Raw genomic sequence first — 12,549 nt, forward strand, 5'->3', positions numbered from 1 at the left:
AACCCACTCCCCCAGTTCTAGCAAGAGAAACATGTAGTCTACTCTGAGAGAAACAGGGGAAGGCCCTCATCTCCTAAACTCATATATAAGAAGGCTATGGATTATGTTCTAATAATGAAAATGTGACTACAGATATCTTATAAATAATAACATAAAAATCACTCTGCTTCATGTGTTCATTATCCCATGGTGCTCAAAGACTTTCAATCTCCCCATGATTCAAAAATAGGTAACTTACTTGAAGAGTTAGGCTGCTTTGCATCTACCCAGCACCTAGAACCAATTACAGCTTCTTAACTCAGCTGCAAATGAACTCCCTTAGGCATTTGGTAGCCATGTAGCCAGTAGTTCAAGATTAGGAATCCCTGAGGTGGGTAAACATGCAGACTGTTTTCTGGAGGTGTAAGTTTATGTTTTGCAGGGAGAGTGTATCTCATTCTGGGCACTGGGAGGCACATTAAAGAAATCCCAAACCAAAATAGTGTCATCATGGGAGCTGCTGATGATTTGAAAGTCATCAAACTGAAGCTGAAACACATGACCAGAATGTTCCACCAACATGCACAAACACAAACTGCTTGCTGGTGTGCAGGGGTCAAGAGTGGCTTGCAAGTTCCAAACTTTAATTTTCCCATCATAGGCCCTGCTGACAATCCTCCCAAAGTGGATGCAGTGGACCAATTCTTCATGCCCCTCTAGGACTCTTAAACAGTTGCCACATTCAATATCCCATAGCCTAATGGTATTATCTGATGATCCACTAACTACTAGCTGATCCCTGTACAAGAGGTAGGCAATGCCTTACTTGTGCACATTCAGAGTACAAATTCACAGATACTCATGACTCACACTTTGATGGTTCTGTCACCAGAGGAACACATGTACTTATCATCAAAGACTACAGTATTGTGATGACCAACCAGGACATGGCATAAAGTGATATCAGTGACAGAAGCCATGTCCCACATGGTGATGAAGTGGTCCTTGGAACAGATCACCATGAGTCCATTGCTAAAGTGTAAGTGCAATCAGTCTCATTGTGCTGGATCAGTGTATTCAGAACTTTGTGTTCACAACACAGACTCTTACTGTAGAGACTGAAGAGCCAGTTACAATGACATGTTCATCATACTGGAGAAAAAGGACAAAGTCTGTGTGTCCCATTAACACTTTCAAATATTCCAAGATGGTTTTATCCCAAATCTTAATAGAATTATTTCATAGGCCACTGATAATTTTTTCATCACCATACAGTAAACAGTAGACACCTTTACTATTTTCAATGTAGCACTGAATCCTCTGCAAGTTGTGTCATCCACACCACCAGTTAAATTCTATACTCTCTATATCCCGGATAATCTTTGAGTATAATGACCTACAAAATGAATTGAGGGGGCCATCTTTGAGTCTGTTTTTAAACAGGTACTGACCCCACCCTCTTTTTTCCAAAAGTCCCTTCCATAGAGGATCTGTGCATACAATTCATTCAATCATCTTCTTCCAAAGCATTCCTTCTGAGATCACTCATTGCCACTCTTTACAAACCAGCTCTGCTGCACACAGAGACCTGGAATCTGGGTAGGAAAGAATGTTTTCTGCTATGTGATCTAAGCCTTGCTCTGGTAAAGCAGTAATAAAGTCCTGCTACAATGTGGGCTTCAGGTAAGAGTTAATATGTCCAAGCTGATAGTGATGCATTCATGAAATAAAATGTTCCACAAATTCCACTTGCTCTGATTCAGAGCACTCATCAAAACATTTAATACAGAAGTCTTTTATCTTTTGATAATTTCAATCTGATGGCCTGTTTCTGGAGATGATCACAGATGATGTTCCATTATATGGAAAATATGTTGTACTTCAGATCCACCAATCCAGACTGAATGGGTGTATTCCCTTCCAGACTAGTCTGAGGGAAGACAGCAGTCAAGCATCTTCCAAGATTCTTTCTGTTTATGGTATCCAGCTTTCATCAACAAAATGCCAAAAATACACTCTGGCAACCTGAGCTCAATTGTCTTGTAGTCATTCACTGGGTCAGGGGCCATGGTGGCCCCAGCAGCCCTGCCTCACTCTCCCCACAGAGCAGTGAATGACTTTTGTGGAGTAGGTGACAGCAGAGCGGCAGAGGCCTAGTGTTCTTTTAAATCAATGAGGGAAAAAATGATAATCTGTAATAGAAAAATGGGGTAATGATATAAAGAAAGGATTAATAGAAGAAAAATACAAATGGGAAATGGAAAAAGAAAAAAATAGCTTTATTAGTGAAATAAATGCAAATTAGAATAGTAAAAAAATAGGTATATCTCTAACTCATACTGCACATGGATTTTGGTCTTCTCAGGCATATAAATATAGTGCAAATTCTCAGATTTTTGTATTTTTCATTTATCCTCTAGCATAGGTCCTCCAAGACCTATTCATGCCCTCTGGACCCTCACTCCATTTCTGCTGTATCCTTCCCTGGCCTTTGTACGCACTTGCTGTAAATCATCTTGGTTCAACTCCTTGGGCTTCTGGAAACACCACTCTCTCAACCCCCTTGACATTGATTTTCAGAACTTTCCCTACTGGATTTGGATATTGTGCAAGACTGAAACTGTTTTGAACCCCAGAAGAGCCACAATCTTTAATCCAGTCTTGTTGGGTGAGATTTTTGATTGTTTTTTTTCCCCTGGAGTTGTGACCATATCCATACAGCATAGGTCTTAATTAGATCACCAGAGTCTTTTAGATAGCTGAGATCCCACACAGACCCAGAAACATGAATTGTTGGAGATGCAAATAAATGTATATTTGAAGATGCTAAAATGAGAGATGAAGCATTGAATTTATACCACAGATGCTAAAAGAGCACCCCCAGATGCTTAGAGAGAAATACCCTGGAAGAACAAGCAAGGATGCACAGGAGTTGAGAGAGAGAAACTACAAGAGACAGAAGCCCAGAGACATTTTGGAGAAAGCTATTTTGAAACCAGAGCAAAGGAGCAAAGAAAGAGCATACTCCAGCCATGTGCCTTTCCAGCTGACAGAGGTGTTCTGGATATCATCCACCTTTCTTTGGTGAAGGTATCCTATTTTTGATGCTTTAGTTTGGACACTCTGTTGGCCTTGCAACTGTAAAGTTGTAATCTAATGAATCCCATTAATAAAAGCAAATCCAGGGAGGTTTCTGGAAGATGGCAGTTGGGAGAGATGGGAAAAAACATCTCCATGAAAAATACTAGATAAAAGACAGAAAGTAACCCAGAACACCAGTTTCAGTGATGCATCAGCTGGACAAAGTCTTCTAAATCCACATGGACCATGCACTCAGTAAAACCAGGAATCTGCATTCTGACATAAGTAAGTGAGCCTGCTGGATAACTAGCAGCCATGCTGCAGTCTCAAGAAACTGGGGTTGGCATTTGTAGTTGGACTAGTTTTCAAAACCCAAAAGTAGCTGTAGATATGGCAACAAGAACTGCACAGTGAAATGCAGTGGGAACTGCATCCCCACAACCTGTGGGCATGCATCAATATCTGGTGTGGACAATAGCTTTTCAGGCACCCACTGCTAATTGCCTCAAAGCTAGGAAGGTAGAGGTTAGCAAAAAGGGGAAAATAATCACAACCCATACAGCCATCTGGCCAGGAAGCTGGGTAAACTCTCCAGTACCAGCACCACAGCCCAGAGTTGTGCCAAACAACCCAGCACAATGGGAAGTGTTTCAAGCAACATGTGCACATGCTACAATATCTGGCATGAATGTTAGGCTTTTGCACACCCACAGCTAATTGTCTCAGAGCTAGAAATGCAGAGGTGTGCAAAAAGGAAGAAATTAACATGCTGCATTCAGCCATCCTTTCAGCAGGCTGGGAAAACACCTACATGGCCCTGTGGCCCAGGACTCCCTTTGGGAGATGGTGCTCACTTGTGATGTACCACAATCTTCCCTCAGCAGAGGCCCTGGGAGTACATGGCTTGGAAGAGGGACCCACTCAGAAGTCCCAGGGACCATAAACCAATACCAAGGACTTCTGGGCAGTGGAAGACAAACTGGTGAGACTCAACTGAAGGTTTAGACTCTTATAACAGCTTTAAATCCCAAGAAACACTTGCGAGGTTTGATTATTAACGCTGCCCTCCCTCCTTAACCACTCAGACACATGCCCTACATTCAGGGTGGACAGCACCAACTACACATGCAAACTTGGTGCACCAATTGGATTCCCATAAGATTCAGACCCCCACTCACCACAAAGACAAATTTGGAGAAAACTGGTTTGAGGGGAATAGGTGGCTCATGGATGTCACATGCTGGTTAGAGAAAGGGTATGCCACCAAGCTGTAGATCTAACAAATTAGGGATAAGTGTTTGCATAAGCCTACATATCCTAAAATAACCCTACCAAGTTAAGTAAGTGCCAAGATGCCAAAAACAACAGAAAATTTTAAAGCATATGAAGCAGATTATATGGATAACCCAAACCCAAACACACAAAGCAAAAGATCAGAGGAGAGACAGTACTTGGAGCAATTAACAAAGAACTAAAGACAAACAATGAGAGCATGGCAAAGGATATAAAGGACATGAAGAACCTAGAAGAGCATAAAGAAGAAATTGCAAGAGTAATTAAAAAATAGAGAATCTTATGAAATAAAAGAAACTGTTGACCAAATTAAAAAGATTCTGGGTTCTCACAGCACAAGACTAGAGGAAATTGAACAGCAAATCAGTGACCTCAAAGAAGACAGAATGGAAAGTGAAAGAACAAAAGAATTGGGAAAAATTGAAAACAATTGAAATGGACCTCAGGGGTATGATAGATAATATAAACCATCCAAATATAAGAGTCACTGGTTTTCCAGAAGGGGAAGAGAAGGGTAAATGTCTGCAAAGAGTATTCAAAGAGATTTTGGGGGTAGACTTCCCAAGTCTTCTAAACAACATAAAAACACAAATCATAAATGTCCAGGAAACTCAAAACAGAATAAATACAAATAAACCCAGTCCCAGACATATTCTGATCAGAATGTCAAACACAGAAGAGAAGGAGCAAGTTCTGAAAGCAGCAAGAGAAAAGCAACTCACCCCTTAAAAAAGAAACAGCATAAGACTAAGTAGTGACCACTCAGTGGGCACCATGGAGGTGAGAAGGCAGTGGCATGACATATTTAAAATTCTGAGAGAGAAAAATTACCAACCAAAAATTATTTACCCAGAAAAGCTCTCCTTCAAATTTGACAGAGAGCTTAAACTTTTGACAGACAAACAAATGTTGAGGGAATTTGCTAAGAAGAGACCTGCCCTACTTGATATATTACTGAAACAGAAACAAAGAAAGGAGAGTGAGATATGGAGAAAGATTCACTATAAAGAGATTATGGGTAAATTAAGTGTGAGAGGGAAAAATATATCTGACAACATAAGCCAAAGGAGAGGATGGCTGATTCAAGAAATGCCTTCACAGTAATAATGTTGAATGTAAATGGGTTAAACTCCCCAATTAAAAGACATAGATTGGCAGAATTGATCCAAAAAAATGAACCATCAATTTGTTGCATACAAGAGACTCATCTTAGATGTGGGGACACAAAGAATTTGAAAGTGAAAGGGTGGAAAAAAAGGAAACACATGAAAAAATGTTCAGGTTCACCAGCTATCAGAGAGATGCAAATTAAGACCACAATGAGACACCATCTCACACACAATTAGAAGGGGTGCCATTAAACAAACAAGTAACTACAAATGCTGGAGGGGATGTGGAGAAATCAGAATTCTTATTCATTGTCAGACTGTATAATTGTTCAGCTACTCTGGAAAACAGTCTGGCAGTTCCTCAGAAAACTAGATATAGAGTTACCCTTCAATCCAGCAATTGCACTTCTCAGTGTATATCTGCAAGGTCTGAAAGCAGTGATGTGAACAGATATCTGCATGCCAATGTTCATAGCAGAATTATTCACAATTGTCAAGAGATGGAAACAAACCAAATGCCCTTCAACAGATGAGTGTATAAAAAAATGTGGTATATACACATGATGGAATAACCCACAGCAGTAAGAAAGAACAATGTCATGAATCATATGACAACATGGATGAACTTTGAAGATGTAATGCTGAGCAAAATAAGCCAGGCACAAAAAGAGAAATATCATATGCTATCACTAATGTGAACATTGAGAAATATAAAACAAATGTATATGTCAGGGAAAAAATGATAGACAGCAATTAGTAAAAGGGGAACAATAACCTAATAAGAACAGATATGTTATTTGGGGTAAATTTAGCATTCTGGGAATGTCCAGGAATTACTAAGGTTTGTTAATTTCTGGTGGGTATGGTAGGAACAAGTTTATGGAAATGTTGCTATCTTAGATTATCTGCCATTCTTATTCCTTTGCTGGGTTATAGTCTGTATATTTTCTTGGGGTAGAATAGAAACATGTTGGAAGTAACATAGTTATTTTAGGTTAGTTGTCTTTTTCTTATTCCCTTTTTTTGGTTTGTTTTAAATGTTTTTATATTGTATGTTTTAAAAGTTTTTAATACACTTAATAGTTACTTTAAAAAAAAAAAAAACACTGAAAAAATATGCAGAGCCCCCTAAGGAGCTGGGGGAGAATGCAGATGTTTTGGGCTTCCCCACCTTGAATATTGCTGATGTGCTCACAGACATTGGGGACTGGCAGTTAGATGCGCCAAGACCTCTATCACAGGGCTTACCCTTGGGAAGACTGTTACTGCAAAGAAGAGGCTAGGCCTGCTTATAACTCTGCCTAAGTGTCTCCTGAGTTCCTCTTTGTTGCTCAGATGTGCCCCCCTCTCTCTAGCTAAGCCAACTTGGTGGGTGAAATCATTGCCGTCCCCCATTTGTGGGATCTGACACCCAGGGGTATACATCTCTCTGGCAACATGGAATGTGACTCCTGGGGAGGAATCTAGACCCAGCAGTGTGGGATAGAGAACATCTTCTTGACCATAAGGGGGATGTGAAATGAAGTGCAACAAGTTTCAGTGACTGAGAGATTCCAGAAGGAACTGAGTTCACTCTGGTGGGGACTCTTATGCACAATGTAGATAACACTTTTTAGGTTTTAATGAATTCAAATTGCTAGCAGCAAATGTTAATATGGGGCAGTCCTATCAAATTACAATCTGGAACGCTTAATCTTGAAGATGATTGTATAACAATGTAGCTTATGAAGGGTGACAATGTGATTGGGAAAGCTATGTGGATGACACTTCCCTCTGTCCAGTGTATGAATGGATGAGTAGGAAAATGGGGGAAAAATAAACCAAAGGAAGAATGGGAGACACAATTTGGGAGTTCTGTTTTTACTCTTGTTTTATTTATTCTTCCTTTCACTTTTTCTGGTACAAAGAAAATCTTATAAAAATTAATCAGGGTGATGAATAAACAACTATATTATCATAGTGTGATCAATTGATTATATACTTTGTATGATTGTGTGGTATGTGACTAAATCTTAGTAAAATTTTTTAAAAAAGCAAATATCTGTCATTCAACTTCAAAATGATTTCATGATGGGGTTAATAAATTCAAATACTACCTTCATTTTGAGGTATCAGTGATGTCCATACACCAAATCAATTCTTCAAATCCCCTTTATAAGGAAGTAAGAACACATGGTCATAATATTTATGTCATCTCCCACAGTCCTTAGCAGTGTGGAGGTTCAGAAAATATTGAATGAATGGGTTTGTCAGGATATCCAGTTGCTCCATCTGATAATTTCATAAAATGGTTGCTGTAGGACTGCCCCATATTAAACTTCATTTGTGGGAACATCCCTGCATTTCTTTTTCTCTCTTTGTATCTTGTATGTGTGTTTGCATGTGTGTGTTTGTGTGTCTGTGTGAAAGCATTAATCTTTATAGCCAGTAAATTTTTCCCTAAAACTTTTAAGAATGTATCTCATGGACAAATGGTGATAATTTGTCATAAACAATGATAGCCTTAATTCACCAATTTGTATCCAAGACCCAGAAATAAAAGCAAAAAAAATGTGTATTATGTGCGATGCTATTGATGTTTAATTGTATTTGTTTATTTAATATCATAATAATTCTATTTCCAGTTTATTTACAAAGTTAACAAATGATATGATCACAGATACAGGAATTTCAGAAAATTTTAATGTTATGACAAAATTACATGGTAGAAAATTGCACTGCTAGAATTAGGATTTTTCTCTGCTTTTCCCCAAGCATAAATTCCTGGAGTTTTACACATCACTCACAGGTTTTTACATGGAATGTCCCTCTCATGTCAAACACCAGAGTTCCCACTCTGGGGCTACAACCTGCTCTCCTAGTTTCTCCACAAAAATACTCCCGATACCCAGATTCTCATACTATATGGAAATGTACATTGCAATGGCCCCTCTCAACAAACATCATTTGCTAGCTCTCATTTTTACTGCCCAATTTACTCCAGAGTTTGTAATTTCAACAGATACTACCAAGGCAAACATGTCCCTCTGACTGTTTACAACATTTACCAAACAAGACCTCAATATTCAATGACTTAAAATATGTGTAATTATCCATGACTACATCTTACACAATACATGAGTAAGATATTGATCCAGGAATAAGCACAGATTCACAAGTTCTGAGGTTTTCAAATATACCTGGGAACTGTACTATGTTTTGCTAATTAGATCATTCCTGCATACTCTGTAACTACTTGAAACCTTCTCCACACCTTTTGAATCTCATTTACTTTATCATTTACCCTCATTTTTAACAGATGGAATTACCTCCTCCTAAGCAGATGGAAAATGTAATTTGCCAAATTACACTATAATACTGTAATATTTTCAAATATCCCTGAATGAATGCACATTATTAGTTACTCCATCTCTCCTACTAAATAGAAAAGTCATGGTACCTCTGGCCAAGTCCAATGTCTCCAATTGATCTCAATCTCATATTTTGTTGTGCAATATATTATTATTATAAATTAAATTGCCTTTATCAAAAACCTCTTGTTCTCTTCACAATAAATCTCATTAAATTCATTTTTGACTCTTCCACTTTGAAAAAAATAAAAACAAGGCAAATCTACTGTGTATGCATTTTCTCTCAAGTCCTAACTCTCCAGATCTTCCCTTGATAAACTGAAAGTGCACCTATCATGGTCTCACATTCACCTCACTCTTTGACTCACAAAAATCAAGGCTGGTGTCCTCACTAATCACTAATGATCTACCCATAAATAAATACTTACTTGGAACAAAATTATTGGACGTCAATATCCTTTTTAGAACTTCCTTTTTCCTTTCTTTTTCTGATATCACATCTCCTGATTGTATTCAAACTACTCTAGGCACTTCCCCATGTCTGATGCAAAGAACTCCTCCAAGAACACTATTAGAACATCTTGAAACTAAATCCTAAGCCCCTTCTCTCCTCATTTGATGTGCTGTACTGGTCTGTTCTCACATTTACTCAATTTCATTAATTCCTTCCATTGATATTTCTAAACCAAAAGTCAGAAAACAATTTCTGGATTCCATTTCAGAGCTATCATGGCTACTTGCTTAATGGTGTGCACCTAAAATGAAATATATCACAAGATATTATCTTCTTAATAGCCAAAATATAAATATTACTCCTCCCCCTGTCTCTAATCTTTGTTAAATTCTCCAACAGACATTTAATGATTCATCTTTTACATGTCCTCTTGAAATCACCAAGCCTAATTAAACATTGCTATTATCTCTACAGAGGACAATTTTCACCCTACATTTCCACCTCAATCCACAAGCATACCTTCTCATACTACACTCATCTCTTTTCAATTTTAGTTTAAATGAAAATTCCTCAGAAATTCCTTCAATGAACAGCAACCAAAGTTAGTTTTGCCCTCCCACTCCCACTTAATTACTATCCTATTACTCCTTCAGGCAACTCACCAATTTGCCAGTATGAAAACAATCTATTAATGTATACCTCCATCCAACTACCTATCTATGGTCTCTCTCCCCTACTGGTCTAAATGCAGAAAAATTAAAATGCTGATTGTTAAGATCTGGCAAGATTCATTTAGACCACTAGGGATACATTTTAAATACAGAGAAATATCAAGTCACAACACCCTATCTCACCCTCAGAATGTGTGCCAAAAACACGTAAGTCAGATTAAATTATGATCTTCTGACTAAATTTAAGTTATGAGAAAAGGGAGGTCTGATCATCTGGGCAAAAATTCTCCCCAATAGTCACAAGAATTCAAACTAAATTGGGAAAGAGAACTAATCAAATTCTTTTTTCCTGTTTGCTAATGCTGCCATTATGCCAAATACCAGAAATGGTTTGGCTTTTATAAATGAGGTTAATTTGGTGATAAATTTCCAGTTCAAAAGTTAAAAATGTATCCATGCAAGGGCATCAACAAGGGGGTACCTTCACTGAAAAAAGGCTGTTATCATTGGGAAAAGTGTTACCTCTGAAGGCATGTGGAAGGCACCTGCTCACTCTCAGGTTGCATTTCAAAATGGCATTCTCCAAAATGTCTCTTGGCTTAGCTTCTCATGGCAAACTCTGAAGCATCAGCAAAATCTGTTTTCAGTGGCTGTCTCCAAAATGTCTCTCTTAGCTACAGCACTGAGACCCTTCTATCTTAGATCTTATAGGGCTCCAGTAAGCTATTCAAGACCTGTGCTATATGGGTGGGGACACACCTCCGTGGAGATAATGTAAACAGGGTTATCACCTAGATTTTGGTGGATCTCATTTCCATGGAAACAACCAAATCCAAAATTTCCCATTAAATCAACACTAATACTTCACCCCCCAAAAATTGCATTAAACATAGCTTCTCTAGGGGACATAATATATCCACACTGGCACATTCCACACCTGGAACCAAGAAAAGCATGACCTTTGCATACAAAAAGTACATTCATCCCATCATATCACAGAAACTTAAATCCTTTCAGTAACAATAGGTAAGTACAAGATCCCATCTAAATCAGTCACAGGTGTTGGCATGTCCTAAAGCAAAATTCCCCTGTAACTGTGGACCTGTGAAATGTATAACAAGTTATCTGCTGCCAATATAAAAAGGAGGATCACCCATAGCATAAAAGTTCCTATTGCCATAGGGAGAAACTGAAAGGAACAAAACAGTTTCTAAAACCCTCAGGAAAATATCATTAGAATTCAAAGTCTGTGAGTCACTTATATAATAATGTTGTATCCTTGGGGCTTCAGAGACCAGGAGCACAAACTTTTCCAAAGATTTATGCAGAAGTCCCTTTTTCTCCAAATGCTAGGATGAGTGTCCAAACATACCCACACATTGGGAAGACCAGCTTCTACCTGGCCCCATCTTCCTCCAACATCAATGTACAGCATGAAATCTGTTCTCCAGGGCTGATGCTCTGCCCCCTCCAAATAGTGGGGTGGTGGCCAGGTTCTCCCCAACCCATGTGGAATGTGCTCCCCCAACTCTGGACCTTAGGTGGTAGCCTAGTTCCTGAGCACCAAGGTACAGAGTCTGCTTCCTAATTCTCGGGCACACTGACCCTTTCCATATTCATTGGTTGCTCTACTCTGCTTGCCTGAGATTTCTTGACTCCAGACCACAATTTCCATGGTTTTTCCTTCAAGAATATTTTCCTTCAATTTGTCCCAATTCCATTCCCTCCAGTCCAGACTGCCAGTGATTACAGTTATACAGATCTCACAAAAATTGTTGGTTTGGCATGAAGCATGTAAAGGTCAAAACCATTAGACAATATGACTTTACACAAATCCTATGTGATAACCACATCTCCAATCCTGGATTGTACTGAAATGGTGGTTGGGTTCCATGTTTGGTTAAATCCTCATGTAGGGCTGTAGCTTCTGAGATCTAACTTTTTGGAAACCAGAATTTTCCATGCTATCAGTTTCTGTTTTCTTTGTTCCTAAGAGTACATTTCTGAGCTTACTCCACTCTTGCATTTTACTATATGCTACAAAGAGAAACTGGGCTTCCACGTGTAGTTTGGAGATCTCTGAAGCTAAGTATTCCAGGTTGGCACTTTCAAATTCTGCTTTCCATCTGACACTAGCACCCAATCTTGCCAAATTTTTTGCCACTTTGGGGCAAGGATCACCTTTCTGCCAGAATGCAACATCACATTTAACATTTCTGTTCAAAGACTCATAAGAGCTATCTCTAGTGTCCATATTCCTACCATCAGTTTCTTCAAAGCCTACTAGGCCTTTTCTATCAAGCTCCTCACAATTCTTCCAGAATCTTCCCCTTATCCATGTAAAAAGCCATTCCAAAATGTTTGGTATTTGCAAAGGCAGCAAAATCACTCTCATCTGTTAAGAAAATCTATTCCAGTATGGGAAACCTGCTGTTTGGCCAAATACCAGAAATGGATTGGCTTTTATAAGGGGGGGGTTATTTGGCTTCAAAGTTCCAATTCTAAAGCCAAAAATGTACTTATGTTTTCTAGTTTGCTAATGCTGCAGAATGCAAAACACCAGAAATGGATTGGCTTTTATAAAAGGGGGGTTATTTGGTTACACAGTTACA

At 38.7% G+C, this 12,549-nt stretch overlaps 1 pseudogene; it reads right to left on the reverse strand.

Moving 5' to 3' along the window:
* Positions 1–318: 318 nt before the first annotated feature.
* LOC119520766 lies at positions 319–1,833 on the reverse strand (annotated as a pseudogene).
* Positions 1,834–12,549: the final 10,716 nt, after the last annotated feature.

Source organism: Choloepus didactylus, chromosome 26 (genome assembly GCF_015220235.1).
Source record: "Choloepus didactylus isolate mChoDid1 chromosome 26, mChoDid1.pri, whole genome shotgun sequence".
Taxonomy (NCBI): domain Eukaryota; kingdom Metazoa; phylum Chordata; class Mammalia; order Pilosa; family Megalonychidae; genus Choloepus; species Choloepus didactylus.